This window comes from Mycteria americana, chromosome 1 (genome assembly GCF_035582795.1).
Source record: "Mycteria americana isolate JAX WOST 10 ecotype Jacksonville Zoo and Gardens chromosome 1, USCA_MyAme_1.0, whole genome shotgun sequence".
Classification (NCBI taxonomy): Eukaryota; Metazoa; Chordata; class Aves; order Ciconiiformes; family Ciconiidae; genus Mycteria; species Mycteria americana.
The window spans coordinates 44275124-44289639 of NC_134365.1; the positions used below are offsets into that span (position 1 = coordinate 44275124).

At 38.3% G+C, this 14516-nt stretch overlaps 1 protein-coding gene across 12 annotated transcripts in view; it reads left to right on the top strand.

The window, feature by feature from the left end:
• SYT1 (synaptotagmin 1) overlaps window positions 1-14516 on the top strand; it is a 360596-nt gene that overhangs the window by 22570 nt on the left and 323510 nt on the right. The window contains exon 1 of one of the 12 annotated variants that reach the window (XM_075496111.1): window positions 12980-13125. The exons of the other annotated variants lie outside the window; for them this stretch is intronic. The gene's annotated coding sequence lies outside the window, so the exon portion shown is untranslated. Of the gene's footprint in view, window positions 1-12979; window positions 13126-14516 lie in introns of those variants that run through there. 12 annotated transcript variants of the gene reach the window in all.

The following is a 14516-nucleotide window of genomic DNA, read 5'->3' on the forward strand; positions in this document are numbered from 1 at the left end:
TGATGTGGGAATAATTGTAAAGAGATCTGAAACTTTTAAAATTTATCTTTTTATCTTTGGGAAGAACAGTCTCGACTGACTAACCCAAACAGCATTTGCAGTTTTACTGGGACTTTGATGGATAGTTTGAACAACTTTAGAAAATTTATAACGCTCTTGTATAACAAGCATAGAAATATACCTGTGTTCATGGCACTGATTTGTTCTTTTTAATCTGTGATCATTAATGATGTATTCCTCATTGTTTCCAGAAGTTAGTTGTGTGTAGGAGCATGTGTTGAGCATCATGGAGAAAGTTGAGCTGATTTTTTGTGAGTTCCTTAGCTACTTTAAGAATATTTATCATAGGTATTCAAAAATCATGAATTAGCCCTAAAATATGAAACTGGCAGAACATTCTGTTTTACAGATTACTTTAAATGTTTATCTGCTTTTATTATTTGGGGACTAGAAACCCTATTACATGATGAAAAGTCACGTAGTAATGATTCATGGAGTTTAAGTGTTTCAGGGAAAAAGACCCCAACTAAGTATTACAGTTACCACACTGTAGTTTGAACATGAAACATAGGTAGAATAGGATCACTTAGAAATGTAGGAATAGAGCTATAGTGTATGCTTTTGCTAATCCAAAATCTGAATGCAAGGAATAAAAATTAATTGATTTTTCAGGCTAGCCAGCTGCTATTCCTGCCCACTACTCTAGTGGCATACAACTGAGAGGTATATGACCGAAATACATCACATGAGAGTTTCAGCTAAAGCGAGTTCAATTAATAGGAATCACTGTGTATGCTGTTCACTCCCACAATTGCATATTGATCTGTTTGTGATTTTAATGCTCAGTAATGACTTCATGCTTCTGTCATTGCCACCTGCACCCTGGCAAACTCGGTGTTGCGTCTGGGCACATAAAAAAGGCTGCTACCCAGTTTCTTTTTCTTGATGTGATAGGTTCAAATTGAATAACAACTCCTAAAAGCTTAATACATTACTAGTGGTAATTACTTATTTCAGTAGAAGCTGTATCCAGTTTTTCTGGTGGGGTCATGTATAAAACTGACACTGGGCTGTAGCTACTTAGCATTTATTGATTCAGAAGTCTTTGCTGTGATCTGTCAATGAATAAAAGTTGAAATAGTTATTGTAATATGAATAAGTTCATTAAAATAATTAGTATAGTGTTAGTAATAATTTGGAAGTATTTCTAATAAACGTGTCCAGCAAGGCTGAATTCAGTTCCTTCTCTCCATGAACTCAATGGCAAAGCAACGAGAACATGCCCAGAGTCTGGGAGTTATGTCCCACCAAAATAGGTAATAGCCACTCTGTCTTACTCTTCATGTATTAGTTATCTCAGGATCTGATGGTAACTTGTCACAACAGTTCATCTTGACTAGTGAGCCCTGGGTATGGAAACTGCATTTCCCATTTCTCCAGGGCTTGTGCTCTCCCTGCAGCTGCCCAGACAGTGTGTGGAGGGAGCCTGTCCCTGTTGTTCGTCTTCAGGTGATGGCACCAACCTGGAGGCAGATGCCATTCTTGGAGATGAGAAGTTGTGGAGAAGAGGTGAAATGCCTGGTCAAAGGCGTTACAACTTGGAGGCAGTGAATGTGAGTCAGGGAAATAGGAAGGAGAAGGGATCTGGGAGTGAGTGATGGAAAGGAAGGGATGGAGGCACTAGTCTGCTTCATTTACTACACAGTTTCCTATTACTGCAGCAAATGAAGCTGGAATTCTACTGACAGTCTCCTTCACTACATAACCCAAATTAATCCCCAGAGCATCCTGTGCACAAAATGAAGCAGGATCCTGTGGAGAAAAATAGTAGAGCCTGAAAAAAAATTAAAGGCTGTGTTGCACTAGGGGGCTGAATTAAGTTTGCACTAGCAATCTCAGTTCTGGCTTTTCTTAACTTTAGTGCGCTTATCTTAGCAACCGTAGCATTATTTTGATCTAAGTTTGGGGGAGAAGAGGGTTGTGATGAATGTAGACAAACTTGATGCACAACTGTAGAGTATGCAGGAAGCATTCAACCTGCTATATTCCTATGGAAGTACAACTCTTCCTGACCTCACTGCACACTGATTTGAGGAGACAATTTGCCCACTGCTTAATCATTTTTACTTGCAAAACACTGTGAAAAGAGAAGACTCACAGACAGAAATCTAGGAAGGATTTAAAGAGGGAATTGTGGAAGGGAAATACTTGCAAAATAGCTGTTACAGTTACCATGAAAATGATTTGTAAATCCTAGCACATCGCTTCAACGGTTTCATCTGTATTATGTAAATAGCTATTGCTTTCAGGTGTGTTGACCCACCTAGCAGTCTGAAAGTGAGTGCTCTTTGTGAATTATTTAATAGTTGGATTACAAATATTAATCATGAAAAGGACTGAAGCATTTTCTTAGAATACTTCTTGAAGCTGGAGCTTTGTTTGCAGGTCTCTTAATGCAGCCTGGGACTGTAACTAATAGGTGCGCATGAAGAAAAACATTTCACTCTGCAGCCTTTTCCGCCCACATCTTTAGGGTTGCCAGAAATCCTATCTGTCAGCTAAAATGATATTAAAGTTCTACACTGCTCTAATCCAAATATGACAGAGAATAGGATTAGCAGAAGCTGTTCAAATGTGATAAAATAAATGAATAAAAATGAGTTGAAGAGGAAAGCATGATATTAGTGGAACATGACCCAATTATATATGTAAAAATATACTCAACAAAATAGGTCAGAAATACTTGACTAGATGCATTTACATACTGTTTTGAATGTGGAGTCTCTGCATAGCCATAATAGCATTATATAAGATTTTGATATCTGTGTATATTTATCTATAATGAACTCCCATAAATATATGTAATTGAAGCGAGACGCTGCAGTCTGACTCTTCTGTAGAATATGAAACTACATAAACCAGGACATCAGGTTCCTGAATTGATGCAGTCTTCGTTTTGCTTCCACAACTCTGACAATAGCATTTCAGTAGGTAATTTATATAAATTGAGAAAATAAATTTGTTGATCTTGAAAGACCTGGGGTGCAACCGAAAGAAAAATGAAGTTAATTCTTCCAATAATGAATTTCCCCAGAAACAAGCTTTAATAGTGCTTCCAGATTAATAACATAATCTCAAAGGTAGGCATACCTTCCTAAACAGTAGCTGAATGTAACCCTTAATTCTCAAATTGTATTGTGAATTGTTTTTATACTGAAGAAATGTTAAATTAATCTGCTAACTTAAAGAGGCAACAGGCACAGCTTACAATTTGAAGTTGTTATCCAGTTCTCCTGGCAATATTAAGATACGTTACAGTCGGCTGCTCTCTTTCTCTAATGATAATAAAGGAAATATCTGACATGGACTGAAAAAGAGAAATGATGTTCAGATCAGATGTATTTAGTTTTGGTTCCCTTATTTTCTCATCATGTGAGTGACCTGTCTCTATATGTTGATTAGAAAAGTCTAATTTTTGTAATCTTAAAGTATCTTTAAATATTTTTTTAGGTAACCAGGACTACTACCATTAATTGAAGAACATAGTAAATTAGAAATTTATAGGGCATTTGCTGGGATTTGTTTTAAAATCTGGGCTTATTTTCTTTGTTCTATAAATAAAAGTAGTCTGAAGATCAGTGTCTTTAAAATAGCCATTGAACTTAAAGTCAGAATTAGTTGAACAAGCGAGTGACCTTTTAGTGTATTATGAAGCTAGTTGAAAATGGTCTTTAAATCCTGCTTTATCTTTCTTTAGCTAAAGAAAGCTCAGAATTAGAGGCTGGGTTAACTCTTTCCTCAAGAAAGGTAAGAGCAAACAAGACAGCAATGAACACAGGAGAACAGCAGTAGGGAGAAGGAAATTTATTCTATCAGTCTGCTAAAAACTGAGCCACATGGATTGCTTTTATAGATAAGACTTCTCCTAATGTAAGGAGGCTTTAAAACAGTACTAGTAAATTCCTGTTTCCTGTGTTACAGGTTCTTTTTGAAACATTCAGAAGAAGAATGTACTTTATTGTTTTATGGATGACTATTCAAAATAACTAGTTATACCTGAGAAACCAGACATGTGTTTGAAATAAGTTTTTCATAGCTTCATTCTGACTTGGTGTCATTGGAAATATTTTGCCAAATGGTATAAATCTATAGGAATTAATTGTCTTATCCACTAGAAATCCAGATACTAATAATGAATGGTCTTTTTCTGGTGTGAATTTAGTTGACTGTAAATAATTATAGCAGGCAGAGGTCATATGGTTTGATGGTTGATAGACACCACGCCAAATTTATGAAATGTATGTTTTAGAAATTACTTCCTCCAGTTGCACCAGGATTGGTATGTGTTTGTCCAGTGGCAGAATTTGTCTCCCCATATGGAATAAACTGTAGAGTATACTATGGTTTTCTTGTGATGTGATATCTAGAAGGAAACATCCTCCACCAGAGTAGGGAGAGTGCCAACCTACAGTAGCTCAGCTTGGGCTGCCATTGAGCCTTCCCTCCTCCCTTCCTCCCCTGACTTTGTGGTCCTGCCCCCTCTTATGTCACTTCTTGCTCTTGTATGACCAGATGGTAAGTCAGTTCAAGGAACTGAGCCAACAGAAAGGGAATCCAGGAGAGGAAAAAAAGTAATTATTTTGGCTGGCTCAGATCGCTGGACTTGCTCATAACCTACTCATTTGAGCGTGAGTGCCAGCGCAGAGGAAGAGGCACGACTGCATGGCCAAGGGCAGGGAGAAGAGCAGGAGGCTGGAAGCCTTCATTTAGATGCTGCTATAGAGCTGTACAATAAGTAGTAACTTTCTAGACAAGTTGAGGGGCTAACAGCAGTCAGGATTGATTTTCCTTGTTACATGGTTGAGGAGAGAGGGGAGATTGTTTCTTCTTGTTGCAAATATACATTTAAGAGCAGAGTACGCTTCTAATAGAGCAGAGTACACTTACTCAGGATTATAACAATCCTGTCTGTTAAAAGGATTGATTTGGCACTTATCTTGAAGGAAGCATTACATTTGGGATATCACACTTTCCCAGTTTGGCATTCCCAAATGTCTTTCCCTGCATTACAGCATCTGTAAAGAATCTTGACTTTTTTTTCTTTTTTTTTTTGGATAGGCATTCTTCCCAGTGCAATACATAGAGGGACTAATAAGTTCTAAATACTTACATCAGTACATTCATGCACAGAAGTAAAAATAATCTAGTATTCCATTCTGTAATGTATCCTGACCACATTATCAATCCAGGCATTAGTGTAGGGCCCTAGGAAACTCAGCACTAGCTGGTGCAAAATGCTAATTTCAAGGGAGCTGCAGATTTTATGCCTCGATACAGTTCATTGTAAACCCAGATATGCGCTCACAAAGATGGAGGAAGACGTGAAGATCTTGCCTGTATGCTGTCAAGTGTCACTTCTTAAGATTCCTGATTTCAGTGGCCCATAATGAGTGTGCTCACACAGTATAAATGGCCAAAGTCACTTCTGTCCACTGGTCTTTCATTTGCTTCAGTAGATAGCAGCTGAGAACGGGGATTCTTGGCTTTGGACCAGTGCACAATAGGAGAAACAGGATGGATAAATAAATAGCTTTTCATCAACAAATTTTCAGTTTCCAGTCTTTGTTCTCAGAAGAAACTTGTATGGACCATTCCTTTTTTTTTTTTTTTTTTTTTTTCCCCTTGTGCAAATATTGAAAGTTTACTTTGCTAGAAATATCAACAACTTCTAGGAACCTTCTTATCAGAAGCTCTACTGTGTCCATGTTTTAGTTGGACTTGCAATCTGGCTCATGAATAACTGTTAGTGAACAGGCTTAAAATCCGTGGAAGTTGTTTTTCTAAAAGACTCTTTTGCATCAGAGCCTTAGAGTTTAGCAGTTAACACTTTCTTAACATTGCATTTGTGTTGCATGTTGCATCTGTGTTTTGATTTTTTTAATATTTGGGGTATTGGAAAAGTTGCGTTTCCCGTGTTCTTAATTGAATGACCCCATCTTGACTTGCCATTATAGAGAAGAAACAAGGTAACTGAGAAGCAGAGAGCACTGAAGGTGGACCTGAGCAGGGATACATGGGAATGAGTAATCCTACGTTACTTTTTCAGGCTGCATTTTTTGCTTGGATGGGGGGAATCTAGAAATTACTTTTCTTTAAGTTTAATGTGATGATATTAAAAAGTCATTACTTTGAAACTACTGAACTGGATTGTCATACCCGCTGTTGCTTCACCTGGGGAAAACCTGTAATTTAGAGATCTCTTGTCACAGATATCTCGGAATAACTGGGCATTCTTTACAATAATGCTCTCCACTAACAATTTTATTTGGAAGTTTTATATGACATCTAAGAACCTGACAAACACTGGAGTCTAATGCCCCAGCTTCAAGGTGTGACCTCTTCACTCTGTCTGTGTCATGAAATGTCAGCTCCTGTGAGTCAGATCCACTGGTGTATCTAGTTCTGCACTCAAATGAGGCACCCAAAATCTCTTGCTACTTATGTAATCCTAGTTTGAACTGGTTTTTTGAAGTCCACCTGCTGAATTCCTTGCAGGGCTGGGAATGGACTTTGCATTTGAGTCCAATTTGAAAGATTGTTCCACTCAGACTTACCTCAGCATTGAAGCATTTAACGAATGCAGTGACATAAACCTCGCAAATACCTATCGGAGCAGGCAAGTACTGTTATCCCTGATTTAACAGACGGCTAATCTTAGAATATGTGCTTGTTTCCTCTTTACTAGTACCACAGACAGCTTTGCCAGTGTTGAGTAACTCCTGTCTGGTAAAACTGGGGATGGGGTTCACATCTTCAGCTGCTGTTCTTCTGAAGCCAAAGTTTAACTGATTGTGGAATAACTTTCCCCCTGTGTTCAGCTAACTGTCTAATATCAATACTGAAATTAAAGTGAGATGCTTAAGTATTCAACAAAATTTAAAGAAAATTCCCAAATTACTAAATAAAACTACCAAAGATTTTCTGCAGTGATTTTTTTTTTTTGTTAGATCTTCTTGAAACTTTTAAAACCTGAAAGACCTGAAGAAGATATCTGTGGCTTAAAATATTGTCTCCCAGTAATTTATTGAGATAAGCTTTAGCTATTTCATCTAGGCAAGCACTTTGTCCTTCCTAAAATAAACTTTGATAATGTTACCTATCAAAAGCCCTGAAAGAGCTACTGGCTGCCTGGCAGGGAAAGAACTAGGTCTAATAAAATGGTTCTAACAAAAATATCAGGAAAATAGGAAAAGGAGCACCTCTTCTAGGAAGAGCCATTTGAGGTATGCCACAGTCTTGCTTATTTTTGTTACCTTGCTTGTCGTCTTGTTTTACCAAAGCTGTAGGTACTGATTTAGGCTTAAAGAATCGCAGAGAGGGGAAAGCAGGAGTGTGCCTTGAGCACGTGTGGTGTGGGGGTTATTTTGGGTTTTGTTTTCCTCTGTGTGTTAAACCCCCAGTCTCAAGTATTTTGATGCTGAATATTTCTTCTCCATCTATGGATGATCCGTAGAAACTTGGAGGGGTAAAAAAAAAAAGTAATTGGGCTTTGCAACGCTAAAAAAAAAAAAAGCAACTGTGTGATGTCATGTAGGCCAGGGCATGAGAGGCGATTGAGAACTGCTTGTGGATTTGCTTTGTCTGTATAGCTTGTGGTGTTTTGCTGTTATTATAGTGCCTTTTATCTCATAGACCATTTGACTGAGTGCTCGCATTGAGAGTGGTTCTTAATGGAAGACGGTGAACGTTTATCTTGCTCTGTTTGGACAGCGAGTCTCAGAAAACAGATGAGAACAATACGCTGGTGGCACTGATCGATTTAAGACTTAGGAGCCTTCCTTATTTTTTATTTTTGGTAAACAAAAAATTGTTGACATTATTGAAGTTTTCCTCCCTTAGACGAGGGAGGAAACAGGCACTGTAAATCCAGGCTGAAGCTTGGGTTGCGCTTGTGCGAGAACTCAGTTTTTCACGCAGTGATGAAATGCCCGTGAGGTACGGGTCAGGACAGACCTCATCAGACCAACTGACCTGTTGGTGAGTGCCTCCACGTGAAGCTGATTCATCTTCACCTTGAGGGTGAAATGTGCAGAGCCAGCAGAAGAATTGTCATCCGAGTACTGCATAAATGCTATTCCAGGGACTTATGCCTTGGACTTAGTGATTTATTTGAAATACTTTTTTTTTTTTTTTTTTTAATTTCATTAATGTTTTAAAATGGATGAGAGGTTTTTAAGAATAGGTTAGTATGTGGAAATTATTAAAACTAAAACCTCCCTCCCTGTCTACAGCTTATTACTCCTTTCATTCACTTTTGCAGCATTACCAGGCTGGCAGACTACACCTTAAAATTTGGAAGTATACATGGGATTTGGAATTGTTTTATATCTTCTTCTGTATTCCTTTTTTCTTTTCATTATGTCATTTCTATCTTTTCATCAGTAAAACGGGCTTGTTAAAGCATTGTTAATAATTATGTTGTTAATGCTGCTTGTTAAAACATTTTGTTCCACTCACACCGAGCCAAAACAGGTTGTAGGATGAGATAGTAACTAGAAACATCTAATTACCATCGATACTTACGTTTTCTGTCACAAGGAAGGTGGAGATCAAGCCAAAACATAATGATGTCTTCTCTGCCTCTGAAGTCCTAGGAGGTCTGGTTGCAAGGTTCCACTGAAGAGATGGGTGTTATACCTGGTGCCGATTATTAGCTGTTATAACATGCCCATTTATGGACACTGATAGTTGGTTTCAGATAGTAGATTTTAGCTGAAGGAATAGTGATTAAAATCTTAATAGGCCAGCGTTTTTACTGACTTGGCCTGATAGTGGCATTTACTCACAGCGACGAACATTTTATGCTAAGTGTTTAAGCGTGTGTGTATGTATTTGTGACATGAGTTACAAAGAATCAGCACTGTAGCTGCTGAGGTCTGTAGCTCCACTGGAAACTTTTGGGGCTTTTTATAAACAGGGGAAACGGATCAAAGAGACGAGGGGCCTTCCTCAAAAGCCAGCTTCTCTCTGAATGAAGAAAATACTACAGAATTTCATATTGCCTCATTGCATATTGCATATCCTGCCCATGAAAGGAAAGATATGTCATGACACAGTCTCCTCTCGGGTACTCTCTGAGATGGTAATGTGAGTGGTAAGAAGGGAGACAACTGTGAAACTTTATAAACAAGCACTTTAATTAAAATTATCTATCAGGAAGGTCTTGTTGATGATCACTCAAGCTTTGATTTAACAAAGAGCAAATTCCAAATAAAATACTTTGTTATTACATTTCTATGGAAGCCTGATTTATCTGAGGAAAAGGAGTGTTTTTGTGGCAACTTAAATTAGCTTTTCTTACTTAAATTTGAGGTTTTTGACATGATTTACAGAGTCAATTAAAATACTTGTGTAACTTACAGGTTAAGTATTATATCAACATTTAGGAAAGCTAGGCATATAAGGATTGCTCTGTCAGCCACCCCTCCATGCTGCTTTGTTACTCTCCAGTCTTCCACCTTGTATGGTCAGCGCTGAAATAACCTCCTCCTGTGGTGCCTGAACGTGTATGAGCAGGTTTCTTGCTTTGGTGGGTTTGTGTTTTGTAATAAAAGCTAAAATCACCTTAAAAAACCCCCAAACAAACAAAACAAAACAAAAAACCCAACCCAAACCAACAAACAAACAAAACCCCCCAAACCAAACCCCACGCCTTGTCTTGTCCTGTTTAAACATCCAGTTTGAGTCACCTTGGTCTCTTCTGCAGCTGATTTCTCCCCCTTTGCAGTCAGGCTGCCTTCTCTGAGCTGGGGGTGGGGGGAAACGAGTCTTTTTTGATATGTTGGTGGAGATGGTGGACTCGGCCAAAAAGTGTATAGAGAGAATAATTTTAATTACTTTTTGTTAAAATAAGTGGTGTTCTTTGTTTTCTCACTTCCTCACACATTCCCTTAATCGGCAGCCATGCACTGGGAGGGAGCTATAAGTAAAATAGGGTATATTGGCTACTTAATGTAATACTTTGCCATAGTACTAGTAAATATTTAGCTTTATATTACATCTATTCTTTTTCTCAGGAAGCCTTTGAAAACAGAATTTACCCTGATCCAATGCATGTAATTTTTCTGACAGAGAATGACTTGGTAATGTCATCACATTAATAAACAGCGATCAAAAACATCCATTAGAATTCACATATCTAATGAATATATATTTGTTTTATTTCCCTGATTATTTTAATGAATTTTGTGGTGCTTTTTGAACTGACAGTAAATATCTGTTTATTTGGTTATTACTAAATACTATTCCAGAAGTTAAGTGATGTTAAGATCTAGTTGTGGCATTAATTATGAAGAAGTATTTTTTCCCAGAATGAGTCTTTACTACCTTTGGGATGTCATTCTTCAATTTACAGTTCTAAAATTTCCTTTGCCACAGTCTGAAGATTATCAATGAATTTGGCTTGGTGTTTGGCTGACATTAGAAGGAGATCTTCTTTTTCTCCTAAAACCCCCATCATTTTCTCCTAAAAGCTGCGTTTGATAAATATCTCGCTCCCAGGGACTGTCAGGTGCTGTGTTACGGTGGTGGTGTGGTTTAACCTACTTTCACATCGCTCTCGCTAGGTAAACTGCTGTTCTCAAACAGCACTTGAGTATTTGTAAACAGTCTAAATGAAACGCTCAGCCGCTCTTGGGATCCAGCCCCACAATTGTGCGGGTAAAGAACAACGCGGCTCTCCTCCTGACAGCTCCCCCACGTTCACTTGCACCGTTTTTCCACAGTTGTAAAATAACATAGCGAAGGCCTCATCTAATCCCTTACGAAGACAACGCCATTCACCGAATTCAGCACGAGTAGGTAAACAATATCCAGGTCTTGACCAAAACAAGTGTCACAATGCTTACAGGTAAGAAAACGTTAATATTCCTAACAAATTTTGATCACAATCTATCCATATGGCAAGTTTGGGAATATTGAAGGGCAATTTTGGTAGCTACTCCCTCGGATCATCCCCTTGACTAAGTTTAGACAAAAGGGGAGTACGAATGGTCAGTAGTATGGAAATGCCTCAATACCCATGTCCTTTATAACTAAACTTATTTCATAGTAGGAAAATTCTTGGATGTATTTTTTTGATTGGACATAAAAATGGAAGAAAGGAAAACCAAGCTATGTTTCTTTCTTAAACTGATGCATTACTGTGTAACTTGCATCTTCTTTTCCCCTCAGTCTTTTATATAAACACTATTTCCTTAGCACTTTATGTAGTGCTTTTCAGGTTCAAAGCCCTTTACACAAATTATTTTAATTAGTTTTCACATCTCCTCTGAGAGCGGTAAGTAAATATCATTATCCTCATTTTTACGGACAGGGACTCTCATCTGGAGAGGTTAAGTAACTTGCCCAAGGCCACAAGGGGGAATATTGTCATAGCTAGTCCTGGAAACTCAAGAGCTGTTATATCCTCAGTCCTTTACTTTGTTTGCTAGATGGCAACTTGAGTTGTTAATGGTTACTCCTGCGTTACAGAAATACGTTCTGTGATTTTACCTCTTTGGTCTTAGCAACAGTTTAAGCAAGGAAGAAATCAGATTTTCTGTAGCCAGATTATAGCATAGTAACAGTCTCCTTCAACAGAAATGTCAAGTTACTTTCCTGCTATGTCTATAATTAAGTAGAAAAGGCAGTAGGCAATGCCGTTACAGTTTTTCCATGGAATACTGCCCAAGTCCACAGTCACTTTGTCAGTTCAGGTCACATTAGGCCTGCAGCTCTGGTTTGAGATATGCAGAAAATGCAACCTATGGAGATTTTTCCAAGCTGTGTGTGTGTTGGACCTCAGAAAAATACAAATACTGACTCTGTGTGCTTCTGCAGAGGACTCTCTTCTTACGTAAAGGAGATATAGAAGCAGGGATCAGTGGGTTTGTATTTAATTCAAAATACCACACTGCTTTTGTTGTTGTGGTTTGGAGGCTGTTGTATTGCATGTCTCCAACAAGAGTTCTGTCTCTTGGTCTCGTCCTCAACTAGAGGATGTTTAAAGAACTGAGTTTGCTGATTGAATTTTCTGTTTCTTGAACTTTGAGAAGGTTAGTCACAATGTAAAGAATTTAAGGGTCTCAGAAGACTAGTCAATATTATAGTTTAAAAGGATAACAGATGGAAGAGAATAGGAAGGAACCTTGATACTTTAGAAATGTATTACATGTCTCTAACAGCTATCCCATACAAAATGGAAATGTAGCAAAGATATATATTATGTATGTAATGTTACTACGACTAGTGACCCTTATTCTCCACAGAGAGCCACTCGCTGTTAGACTGTGCTAACGTTAGCAGTGTTAAAGTGCAGGATGCTGAGGCTCAAGTTACCAATAAATGGGGAAATGGGTGAACGCTTGCAGGTGTCCAGCCAGGCAGAGATACTTATGGAGGACAAATGGGAAGGGGAAGGTCTTTTAAGAAAGCTTCTTTGAGCAGTAGTTGTAATGATTAGGACAAGAGCTCAAACTTAGGAGAGAGCTCATGCCCTCTCTTGTCTGAATGGAGGCAGACTTCTTTGCTAACTTGAGCTTCAATTATCGTGAGCTTTTTCTGTCATGTTTTCCTTGTTTCACAAGGAGAGATGTCGAACTTGAATGGTTTACCCTCACAGAGGCACTTGCTGCTTTCTGAGATGTCTTAGATGGTGTGAGATCTCTCCGTGGGGCTGCCGGGTGCTACACAAGAGCCATCAGAAATCCGCACCCCGCTGCGGCGGTGGGTGGGCTTCTGGGAGATGCTTGGTGTACCCGAGAGTGTGGCTATGTCAGGTAGCACCCCGTGCCTCGCCGGGGCCTCTCCGATTGTGTTTTCCAAGTCCTGTAAAGCACTTAACAGATTATAAACCTCTTTCTCGGTTACCTTGCACAGACGTTTATACCAGAACGGAAAGATGAAAAAGTGGAAGGAGCCCAAGCAAGACAGTGACATAACACGCTTTATGAATCCAAGTGAAGGAAAAAATACTGAGTGTTTTGCCAGACGTTCTGGAAGCTGTGTGCTCAGCATATGTGCAGCAAGAGAAATTTGATTAACTACCAACGGGGTGGCAAAATTAGTCATCGGTTGAAGTGTCAGGTAATTCTTCATGATAATGATTAAAGTAACCAGTCTTTACAGATAGTTAGTATGTAAAGCTTGAAAAATTAAATTGTCATTGGCTAGCATGCTGTCCCCCCTTCCAAACACACATATTCCCTTTTATATTGAGCTACGGATTATTTTGTCTTCAAATTCAAACAAAATCTGTCCAGGAAGAATCAGAGCATGTATAACTGTTCATAATATGTGTTATTAAAAGCATCTTCTGAACAGCGTCTCACTCTGGTTTTAAAACGTATGTATTTATTTAAATAGTATTTACAAGTGTCTTATTCTATTAGCTATACTGAAAACATTGATCTCTTATTTTTTCACAGTATGAATACAATTAATGAGCAAGGATTATCTTAAACTATTTGTGGGACTCAAAAGTGAATAGTTTCTCTGTCGTTGGATTTTACTGGGAATTAATTTTATTCAGGAATTACTGGAATTAACTATACAAATTAATTAGTAAAATTTGCCCATTTCCCAACACTGAAGTCCCCCAGGTTTGGTTGCTTCTAAAGCATCCTCTAGAAATTTTGTTAGTAAAACTTTAATGATACATAATTAATTTCTGTAAGTACGAACTAAGGGTATCTTTCACTTTCCTTTGCCATAGTGGCTTGCATAGCTTTCTATATGAGATCACTGCAGGCAGTTCAAGACTTTTATTTCCTTTTTTCTTTTGCAAACTCTTTATTTGGCATTATTTAGATGGTGAATATGCCTCAGTTAGCAAAACGATGAAGATTTGTGTGTTAGTGGTGAAGAGGTCGGAGTGATATCATGTTCTCTGACTTCCGACCCTCTCTCTCTCCTGGCTCTGTGTTGTCACTGGCAGTACAAACCAGTGTTGTCAGCCTCGTGCGTCCTGCAGTCATATTTTAACTACTCAAAATCTATGAAGCTGATTTTGTTTGAATTTTGAAGCTTTAAATCTGGCCACCTGTGTTACTCCTGTGTGTTGTAACGGTATGCAGCAGAAGGACAGATACATTTCTAGGGCTACTGGAAAGATGAAGGAGAAAGTAAAATACGTAGGTGCGATAAAGGCAAAGATTGTTTAGAAAAATGTTGAAGGGAATATTTTGGAAACAGTATAGCCTTATGCTTTGTTTTAAACAGAAAAGAGAATTTAGAAAAGCTGTGTATTCCTGTCGTCTCCCTGCTTTGAGCTTCTTGCAGGCAGGTGGAAAGGCCTGTTGATTAGGAAAGCCAGCATCCCGCTGCCAAATTCACCATCAGGATCAGAAAGAGAGGCCAGGGAGCCAAAGCAAAAAAAAAAAAAACAAAAAACCAACCAAACAAACAAAAAAAAACCCCAAACAAAACCAAACAAAAAAAAAATACTAAACATACCAATACTGATTATATCAAGATCA